A 10,475-nucleotide genomic window follows, 5' to 3' on the forward strand; every position below is an offset into this window, starting at 1 on the left:
TTTGCCTTGTTCATAAGCCATTCCTTTGCCTCCTTCTTACTTCCAAATGTCTAAACGTGTATAAAACAAAACAAATCTAATAAGCATAACCATTTAACATATAAATTTTGAAAAAAAGAAAAAAGTAGTAATGAGTATACCAAATCGTTTGCATAGTATAGGGAAGTGTCGGGCCTCAAATAGAAGTCATCAACAAACTCTTCAACGGCCTGCATATGAAAGCAACAAATTATTATACAATAATCGGAGGTTATTAAATAAGTCAAACTTCCGAATATCCTATATTCGGAATCCTCTCGGTTACCCAAAACACCCGATCTATGCAAATGAATGTACACAGTTTACTGAGTGAAAAAAATGATATAATCGGAGGTAATTAAATAAGTCTAACTTCCGAATACTTTATATTCGGAATCATATCGGTTACCCAAAACACCCGATTTATGCAAATGAATGTACACAGTTTACTGAGTGCAAAATATGATATAATCGGAATCTAAAATATATAGTAAACCAGCCGAATATAAATAAAAAGAGAAAGTGCAGGAAATAAAAAGAGTGAGCGGATGAGCAGAGAGAGAAAGTGGCAGTAAAAAGAAAAGTGAAATTAATATTTGGGGTTTAGTAGAAAAGTGACACGGTAAAAAGAAAAAGGAAAATGGGTCGATAATACCAATATTTGGTGGTATGAAAAAATGCACGTTTCTTATTGGTCTAAACAAAAAAGTGGTGTTAGAAGTTCTAAAATTTGAGTTTGATACGGCTTTTAACTATATATATAACTGAGCGCCTCCACCTCTCTCTCTGTCTCTCTCCAATTTCCCTAACAGTTGAAAACAGCGTCACCTCCTGCCAGCGCCCAACTCGACATGATGGCGTCCCTTTTGCAATTTCATTTTAGGTCATCAGCGCCTACATCCAACTAGACAAATAAAAATAGGTCAGTCACGGACGAGTACCAATATAACCCCACCACCTACATCCCTCTCTTAAATATCATTACACCAAATTCTGGGATTAGTAACAGCACGCAGCCGTTACAAAATAGGGTTGTAACGGCTAGTATCTGTTGCAAAAGAGGGTATTACAAATTTTCGTAATGGCTTTGTGACCGATACGAATTTGGGTTGTAAAAGCTCTCGTAACAGGTTGAGCCGATACGAATTTGCCACGTGGTAACAAGTATAGGCCGTTACGAAGATTATTTGTAACAGGGTGGTGATCGCTGATAAGCCGTTACTATGGAAAATTGTAACAACATAAATCCGTTACTACGTGGAAGATTGAGCTTAAAGCTGTCACGAACTTTTTCGTAACAGCAAAAAAATTACTGCTAGTGAACCTTGACCTGGTCAAAATAGGTCAACCAAGTCAAGGCTGACCGGCATTGCATTTTCTGCCGGAAATAAGCCGGAATTTCTATTACCCTGCATCACCTTTCATGCCATCCATCATCCACATTGAACAATCAATTCATATCACATTCAACAATCAATTCACACCACATTCAGCCAATTCATGTCAAAAAGAACACAAATTCTTCGAAGTACAATTTTTTTTTGTTAAGTACACAAATTCTTCTAAGTACCAATTTGTATTGTTAACTGTTCTAAATTTCTAAGGAATACATAGAACCGTACTAACTTCCTACGTAGAAACTTACAAAACTTTGCGATGCTTTATTCTCCATCCTTTCGATAAAAAAATGCATCATTCAAATAACCTGCTAACACAAAAAATGTATACTTAGATGTTGGAAGTAAGCAAAAACTAGAAGAGATGACACACCCAATAAGCATATCAATTGGAGAAAAGAAGAATGAGAAATACTTACAATGGTTTTGTAATAAAGAACAAGTCCATGATTTAGTCATCAAGAGCTTCAAATGCAACTGCAACCATTGATCCAGGCCATTATTGCAATTGGTCCTGCAACAAACCAAAGTCCATAAGCTCTCTCGCACGCGCAACAAACCAAAGTCCTGTAAGAAAAATGGAATCTAGAAAATATACAAGTTAAGTACTTACTTACCCGGTAAGTTTTTTTGGTACACAAGTTGATGACAACCCAACTGCAGTTCATTTCCCACTATACCTGAACAACAAAAAGAAAAATATGTTAAAGAAACTGAAATAAAAAATAAAACAAAAAAATGATTCCCTACAGAACAGTTTATAGACCTTATGAGCAGGAAGGTCAAGTTCCTTATTGTCTCGGATAACTTTCCATATCAGCTATGCACTAAAACTAAAATCCTAAAACAGGAACTACACCCCATCTATCACCGGCAACTAAATCCTAAACTGAGATTATCAGCCAACTTATACAAAAGTTGTTTATCCGTAAATCCAAACATATTAGAGAAATATGTAGCTGGAATTGTAAGATTATAAGGCTTAACAGAAAACAGGTTCTGATCAGAACCTAAGCGCACCATGCATACTATGTTCTGCAGCGATAATACATCAAGTATGCCATGGATTTATGCATTACAGGACATCAAAAAACAACATCAATAAATGGAGTAGAAAATTTTCAATAAGGATAGTCAATCTTGCTGGCTAATAAGACTCCCACAAACCTTAAACTAAGACAACGTCAACTGAAATGTTCTCAGTTGTGCTTTGAGTAGCGATATCGGTTGATAAATGATAATTCCACTGAAATTTATAAGGGATTCTCCAAATCAGTTAAGACTGTCACTGTATGAACCAATAACTTTTACTTATTAAAACAGAACTACAATCGACAAATAATTTCTGAAATTGAACATAATTCAGATTATGAAGCGTCGATATTCCTGATTTCTATGACCAACATTTCTGAGGGAACTTAAACCAAAAAGGGTGATCACCCTAAGGAATGGGTTAAACTGACCTGCTCAATGTGCTCAAGATCCTGCTGGTATCCATACTCTGTGTATTCTTAGGGTTCATACTGATCGAGCATGTCCATCAACTGCATATAATCAGTTATGTCCATAAATATCACTCAAGAACAAATATAAGTTCAGTTTAGGTCGAAAATACAAATAAACATCTGCTAACTTGACATCATGACTTGGTCGCTTGATTGAAGTGCTTGGCTATCAAAAACTATGACACCACATCTGGGTCCTCACTCAGCTCAACCAAACATGGATGAATTGTCTGCTCCACCACCTAAGATGCGTGATCATCAATCAACATAAGAGAAACAACATATATATTCTTTATTCTCTAACAATGTAGGATAATATAGGTAAAGAGATGAATAATCAGAAAATGCTTATACTTAGCAACACTCAAGGAATGATCAAATATGAGAATCAGTGACTGCAACGCCTTCCCTGCATTGAATTTGATGTTGAGTACCCTGACAAGAAAGGTTATGCCCAGAAGCATTGAACAATATGCAAAGTCCTGCGTAGGGATAAGAAAAGGACAGAATAATTATATACGGATTAATAAAGAATCTCTTTTCCAAGTGCAGAATGATTGGTGAAATATAAGCAAATCACAGAAAAAAAAATTGTTTAGCACAGAATCAAAATGGTTGAAGCTTAAAACAAAAAGTGGAAGGAAAAGGACGTACCAAAGTGGAAGGGAAGGCAATGCTTGCTTCTAGACCATTCTCAGCAGAACCATCATTTCCTTATCCTTCGTATCCTCCATCCATGTCACAGCAGCAACTCCACTCTCTGCACTTCAGTTCAGCTGCAACCCAATCATCCACAACTTCTAATCTGCACCTGAAAAGACAAGTCAAATAACATGATTATCATGCCACGTAAGCATAACTTACTCTCGTAGGTATATGATAACTATTGTCGATTTCATATATACTAGTCAAAAAACATATGCCTTAAAAGACAAGTCAGTAACGACACATGAGCAAGCATAACTTAGTTTCGTTTACTGAGTAGATTTTCCCTTCTTTGGAATCTGGAGGGAAGTGCGGATGAGTAACCATAAATACATAAATTCACAAGAAATGTGTCGCAAACATAAACCTTTCAATGTAAGAAATAACAAATAAGTATGCAACATTTCAACTGCATACTGACCTTAATGTCAGGATGTGTCATAATAAACTCCCCAAGCGATGGACCAAGTGAAAGTGTGAAACCATTGACACCACCTCCAGTGCTCAACAAAAACTGCAAGAGAAACATATTGATCTCCCCAAACAGTTCAGACTCAAGTAAATTATTCTAGTAATCTCAATTAATTATGTTGAACTTACTCTCAAGAGAAACATATTGAAATGTACCACAACATTAAGGAAAAACCAGAAATTTGAAGAAAAACACTATTTAATCGTTTTATGGATGAAGGACAAAATAAAAACACTGATTGCAAGAATTCTGCCCTAAAGTGGGAACAAAATATACAGACCTCAGGACTTAAAATTTATGCATTGCAGTCATACATATTGCTAAGTAAAAGTGGCCATGTGTAATTTTAGCTAATTCTTTATATAAAGGAGCAGGATTTAAAAAAACTAACCGATGTATATAATCTTCTGGTCCTTCTCATCTGCAAATGCTCAAACAAGCACCCATTCAGCTACCTCCTTCCTTCATCACAACAAACAACTCACTTCCTCGGCAGCTTCTTGTTCTTGGCCATCTCCTCCGTTTTCTTCTTCCACCACTGCAACAAACTAAATCCATAATTCTTCTCAGAATCGAATTTACCTTCTTCTCTCTAATCAAAGTTCATAACATAGATTCATTTCTCAAACCCCAAACCCAGTCTTTAATTTCTTCTTACCTACCATTAAATTGAACCTTGGATCTATTTCCAAACCCTAACATCAGAAACACCTTCCTTCTCCATATCGTTCCCTAGATTTCTTCTCAAACAGAGAATGAGAAACAAGTAGCTACTGGAGAGATCTTTTTCTGTTAAGAGTTTCTATTACAACCAAAACAACTAAAGCTATTGGATTTTAGAATTCTTATCGTCATGCTTCCATTACAACCAAAACAACTAAAGTTCATAGAAACATATACCCTGGCTTATTCTCCAACTCCGACCTGTTCTCCTGAGAGTTCTTCAAAGTTCCTCAAACCCTAAAATGAAATCAGATCAACAGATTAAGCAAATGACTGGATTAAAATATTCACAGATTAACAAATCGCTTTAGAAAAAAAACCTTAAAATCGATTCACATATGAAACTCTAAAAAATAGACGAGGAAAACAAACCCTAAAATCGAAATTGTTGAATGATAAAACACTTACCTTAGACGTTAATCGATCCAGCTGATGTTTGAACCCTAAAATTTGTTAATCTTTTAATCGATTCAGCTGAGGATTCGAGTATAAGGGGAGAAGAAAAAAATTTCGTCTGAGGAAAGAGAGACTGAAAAATAAAATGAAGAAGATGAGAAGGATCTGTTGTTGACTCGATGGGTATAAGGGGATAACGGGAGAAACATCCTACAGTTGATTTGGTGTGGGGTGGAAAAAACTATCGCCTGTGTGATTCACACGCCTAAAAACTACAGGTTTTACGCCTTTAGTGTGACCAAGCGTGTGATCGGCACGCCTAAAAAGAAATTCGTAACGGCTATTCCTTGTTACGACTTGTCCGAAAATTCGTAATGGCCTTTTGTAACGGTAATTTCGTAACGGCTTTTAATCCGTTACTAATTCCTGTTATGAATCCCAGAATTTGGTGTAGTGAACAAGCCTGGTATAGGGGGCGGCAAGGAATGGTAGAGGGGCGGAAAGTGTGATAGCAATGTCCCTCTAGTTGGTTAGGGGATGTCCTATAGGGGATGTAAACTCCCTAGATTACCCTCCCCATTTTTTAACCTAAATTAAAGCTAAATTGAAAACTTATTTTCTTTCTTCTTCTCTTCTCCTCCTCCCATCAATCGTAACCTCCATTAAAACTCAAAATTTCATCGTCTTCGATTAATCGATCGATTCGAAAATTAATCAAGTGTAGTGTAATGACTTATATGAGGTATGTTTTGAAAACCCAGTTGCGATTTGATTTTTTTGTTCGATTTAAGTTTAATTTCTATCAAAAATTATGGTTTGAGATGAAAATTGAAATTGAAAATTTCTGGGTTTATGTGAGTTACGGTTGATTTTAACTCAATTACGAACCGTAACTGGAGAATTTGATGTTGTTACGGTTGGTAATAGTTCAATTACCAACCGTATGTTCTTATATCTGGGAATTTTCTTCAGTTACGGTTGGTAACCATTTTAGTTTACGAACCATAACTAAGTTACGGTTGGTATCGAGCATCTGGTTACCAACCGTAACTGAGTTACGGTTAGTATCTAGCATCTGGTTACCAACCGTAACTGAGTTACGGTTGGTGTCGAGCATTTAGTTGCCAACCGTAACTGGTTTTATGATTGGGTTTTCTTCAAATTTAACCAGTTACGGTTGGTAGTTCATCTTTTGCGAACCGTAACTTCGATTTACGGTTGGTTATGAGTAAAATTCCAACTGTAATTAGCTCTGAAAATGTAAAATTTTTTTTACGTACTTTAGATATCTTTGAGCAACAAAAAGCTAGTTGGGACTAATTTAGAAGTATACCCGGTCATTTTTATGTCCTGATTCTTCATTTTGTTGGTTAATTTATTCAATTGATTGAGATTGACCTTCTCCTCTACACTTTTTTTTTAACTCTAAAAATCTGATTTTGCTCTTGATTTTGAGTTAATATAAGTAAATTAATCATTAACACTAAACTTGATTATCATCACTAAATTAGATTATCTATTATGAGGATTAATTTATCATTTCTAGTATTTTTTTTATAAAGATCACCTTGAATGATCATGTAATGACCTTTTCTGTCTTATTACTTGCCGCCCCTGTACCATTTCTTGCCACCCTTATACCAAGGTCGCTCATAAAAGACAAATAGAAATCTTTTAGGATGTCCAGCGTCATTTATAACAATCCAGGCGTCACTTTTTATTAACCAATACATGCGGCACTTATACAAGATTTTATAGTATTATGCAAACCCCGACCATTAAACCGTCACCAGCTCATCCAGGCGTCTCTTCTCTCAAGCATCTAGGCGCTTCAACTCCTCCGCAGCGCCTCCAACTTCTCCGCAGTGCCTCCAACTTCCTCCTAGGAGCGCCTCAATAACTCATCCTCTTCAGCGCCCATCTCTTATTTTAACCAGTGCCTGCGTCTCTTATTTCATCCAGTGCCTCCATCCCTCTACATTTCTCTAAACAAATAATCTGTGGCAACGTCACAAATTTTAAGTACCATCACCTACATCTATACTCATACCATCATCGTACCTATCTTCTTCATATCGGCCCCCTTGTTTATCAAGAACAAGCAGCGGCCTTCTCTTTACTTGTCTTCATCACGCGCCTGCAACTACCATCCACAGACAACGGCTATCTCCTCATGACGCTAGCGCTTCCATCAAGAGCAAACAACGGCTTTCTCTCTTCGACTTCTGATTGTAATATTTGATGAATCGACTTTGGCCGTTTAATATAAGCATTCCCGTATCAGCGGATGTTACCTCGGAAGTAAACCTAGATGATAACAAACTATCTTGACTAGGTAAACTAAACTTATCTAACTAGAATATACGATTCACTAGTTAGATTTAGTCTTGTGATGCTAACTAACCATCTCGGTGGATGTTGTGATACCAACACCGAGTTGGCTTAGTTTCCTTTAATTAAGTACTCCTATATTTAACTTGTCTTTAATTCCGTAACTAGTTAGGATTCTATAATTAGTTTAACTTTCCTTGTAAGTATTTAGAGTTATAAATACAACCCTTGAGCTTTGTAATAGCTTAAGAATTAATACAAGAAATTCTTTTCAATCTCTCTAGTATTCTTATATTCTTCTTATTATCCTCTGTATCTTCTTCTAAACCTCTTAATTCTTCAACTATGTAGGGTTTATACCTATTTTATCACATAAACCTTGTGTTTTGATCTGGAACCCCAACATCTGGTTCAGAGCAGGTTTATCCTGTACCTATTTTTACACCAATTTTTTTCTTCCAATGACTTACACATAATATTTGTCTAACCTACAACAGAGTATTAATGGTGTTACAACCAAACTTGATACACTGGTTGAAACTATCACCAAAGATCGTGAGTTGGATGAAGCCGCGGTTAAGAAAATACGTGCAGAAGAAAAATCATCCTGTGAAGACGATAGAGCTAACCTTAAAATTGATCTCGCTGAACATGAAAAATCTCTTACCACAGGTTTAACTAAAGCTTTCCGTGATGTGCTTTAAGAACTCATTCCTCATCTTAAATCAACAGAGGATATTCCTCAAACCCATACAAATCGTAATACAAATAATAATGGTGGTGGAATTCTTGAAACTCCACCTCGCAATCCACTAGTAAACCTGAAGTTTGATTCCTTTGATGGTGATAACTCTGAAGGTTGGTTATTTCAAGATGAACAATATTTTTCTTGGCATGCTATTGCTAATAATATGAAGGTATCATTGGCTGCTGCTCATCTTAGAGGAGACGTTAATGCATGGTTCCATTGGAAGAGAACTACAATTGTCAACCCAACATGGCCACAATTCTTCTCTCTCTTGCGTGAACGATTTTCTTCTGAGAAGTTTATTGATGCCAAGATGGAAATTAGCACAATCAAACAGAAAGGTACTGTTAAGGATCACATTCCTGAATTTGAACGTCTTTTAAATTTCGTAGATTTTCCTGAATCTCGCTTGATTAATTTGTTCACTCATTCCTTCAAACCTGAGGTTGGTTCTGTTGTGAAGTTATTTAAACCAACTACTTTAGCTTCCGCCTTTAAAAAAGCACAGAATCAAGAGGGAGTCTTACTAGCTACTTCCAAAGAACTCTCTCGATCAAACCAGTTTAGACCACATACTGCTGCTAATAACTTACCACTTAGGAAAAATCCTTTACCTCCTAGTGTTAAACGTCTTACTTGGGAAGAACAAAAGGAAAAGATAGAAAAGGGACTTTGCTTTAATTGTGACCAACTATATCAGCCTTGTCATTTATGTTTAAAGACAAGACAATTACTTTTGGATATTCCTCCAACAATAGATGACGTTGAAGAATCACAGGATGATATCGGTCAAGAAGATGTTGAAGATATTACTCCAATTGTTCATACAGTGCCCAGTATACCAACAATTTCTTTACACTCGTTAATGGGTTCTTCCTTTCCTAGAACCATGTGTATCTTGGGTTACACTAAAGCTCAGACTTTCTCAATATTGATTGACTCTGGCTCAACCCATAATTTTCTTCATCCTGAAATTGCTAAGCAGTGTGGATATTCTACACAATTTGAAGAGGCTGCCTTACAAGTTACTGTTGGTGATGGTGCTCAAATACCAACTCGTTAATATACATGTTAAACTTCCAAATTATTCTTTTTCCACATATTTTCATCTTCTTGATATCAGTGGTTGTGATGCGGTTTTAGGAGTCCAATGGTTACGCACGTTGGGATTTATTACATGGGATTTTTCAAAGTTAACGATGAAGTTTCGAATCCAAGAGAAAGATGTGGTTTTACTATGAAAAAATTCCTCCAGCATGATGCTTTTGGATACAAAGTTCATGTAGCATTTATTATCCAGATAAACTTTTGCAGTTTTCATACAACTATCCGCATTACATACTTCAATCCATGCTACTTCAATAATTCCACCTGAGTTGTATGAATTACTTTCTACATATGCTGATATTTTCAAGGCTCCAACAACATTACCTCCTGAGAGATTACATGATCATCGTATCAATTTACTTCCAGATTCTGCACCTGTTAATGTCAGGCCCTACCGATACCCACAATTTCAAAAGGACGAAATTGAGAAAACAGTGCATGAACTTCAGCAAGCTGGACCTATTAGACCGAGTTCTAGTCCTTATTCATCTCCCATATTGATGGTACATAAGAAGGATGGTTCTTGGCGCATGTGTGTTGATTATAGAGCTCTTAATAAGATAACCATCAAAGATCGTTTTCCAATACCAATGGTGGATGAGTTATTGGATGAACTACATGGTGCAACAATTTTTACCAAGTTAGATTTTCGATCTGCTTATCATCAATTACTTATGCATAAGACAGACATTCCAAAAACTACTTTTCGCACTCATGATGGACATTATGAATTCTTAGTCATGTCGTTTGGTCTCTCAAATGCGCCAGCCACCTTTCAAGGGTTGATGAATCATATTTTTCATCCTCATCTTCGCAGGTTGGTACTGGTATTTTTCGATGACATTTTGATTTATAGTAAGAACATGTCTGAGCATATTCACCATTTATCTTTGGTATTTGAATTGGTGAGACTTCATCAGTTATTTTTCAAAGAGTCTAAATGCACATTTGCACAAAATACAGTTAAGTATTTGGGTCACGTAATATCTTCTGAAGGTGTTTCAGTTGATCAGGATAAGATTCAAAATATTATGTCATGGCCTCTTCCAACTTCACTAAAGGAATTATGCAGA

The 10,475-nt window shown here is 36.2% G+C and overlaps 1 long non-coding RNA gene across 5 annotated transcripts; it reads right to left on the minus strand.

Moving 5' to 3' along the window:
• Positions 1 to 1,547: 1,547 nt before the first annotated feature.
• Positions 1,548 to 5,356, minus strand: LOC113327189. 5 transcript variants are annotated; one of them, XR_003348860.1, is made up of 11 exons: positions 5,229 to 5,356; positions 4,998 to 5,057; positions 4,489 to 4,645; positions 4,047 to 4,139; positions 3,575 to 3,731; positions 3,275 to 3,402; positions 3,049 to 3,162; positions 2,879 to 2,959; positions 2,033 to 2,095; positions 1,835 to 1,929; positions 1,548 to 1,723 (listed from the first exon to the last, which is right to left on the minus strand). It is a non-coding gene; the product is annotated as an uncharacterized LOC113327189 (long non-coding RNA). The 5 variants fall into 5 exon arrangements; XR_003348872.1 differs by adding an exon at positions 4,760 to 4,829 and having other exon boundaries at positions 4,047 to 4,645; XR_003348866.1 differs by adding an exon at positions 4,756 to 4,829 and having other exon boundaries at positions 4,047 to 4,645.
• Between the last annotated feature and the right edge of the window lie 5,119 nt (positions 5,357 to 10,475).

Source organism: Papaver somniferum, chromosome 1, assembly GCF_003573695.1.
Source record: "Papaver somniferum cultivar HN1 chromosome 1, ASM357369v1, whole genome shotgun sequence".
NCBI classification, from domain to species: Eukaryota; Viridiplantae; Streptophyta; class Magnoliopsida; order Ranunculales; family Papaveraceae; genus Papaver; species Papaver somniferum.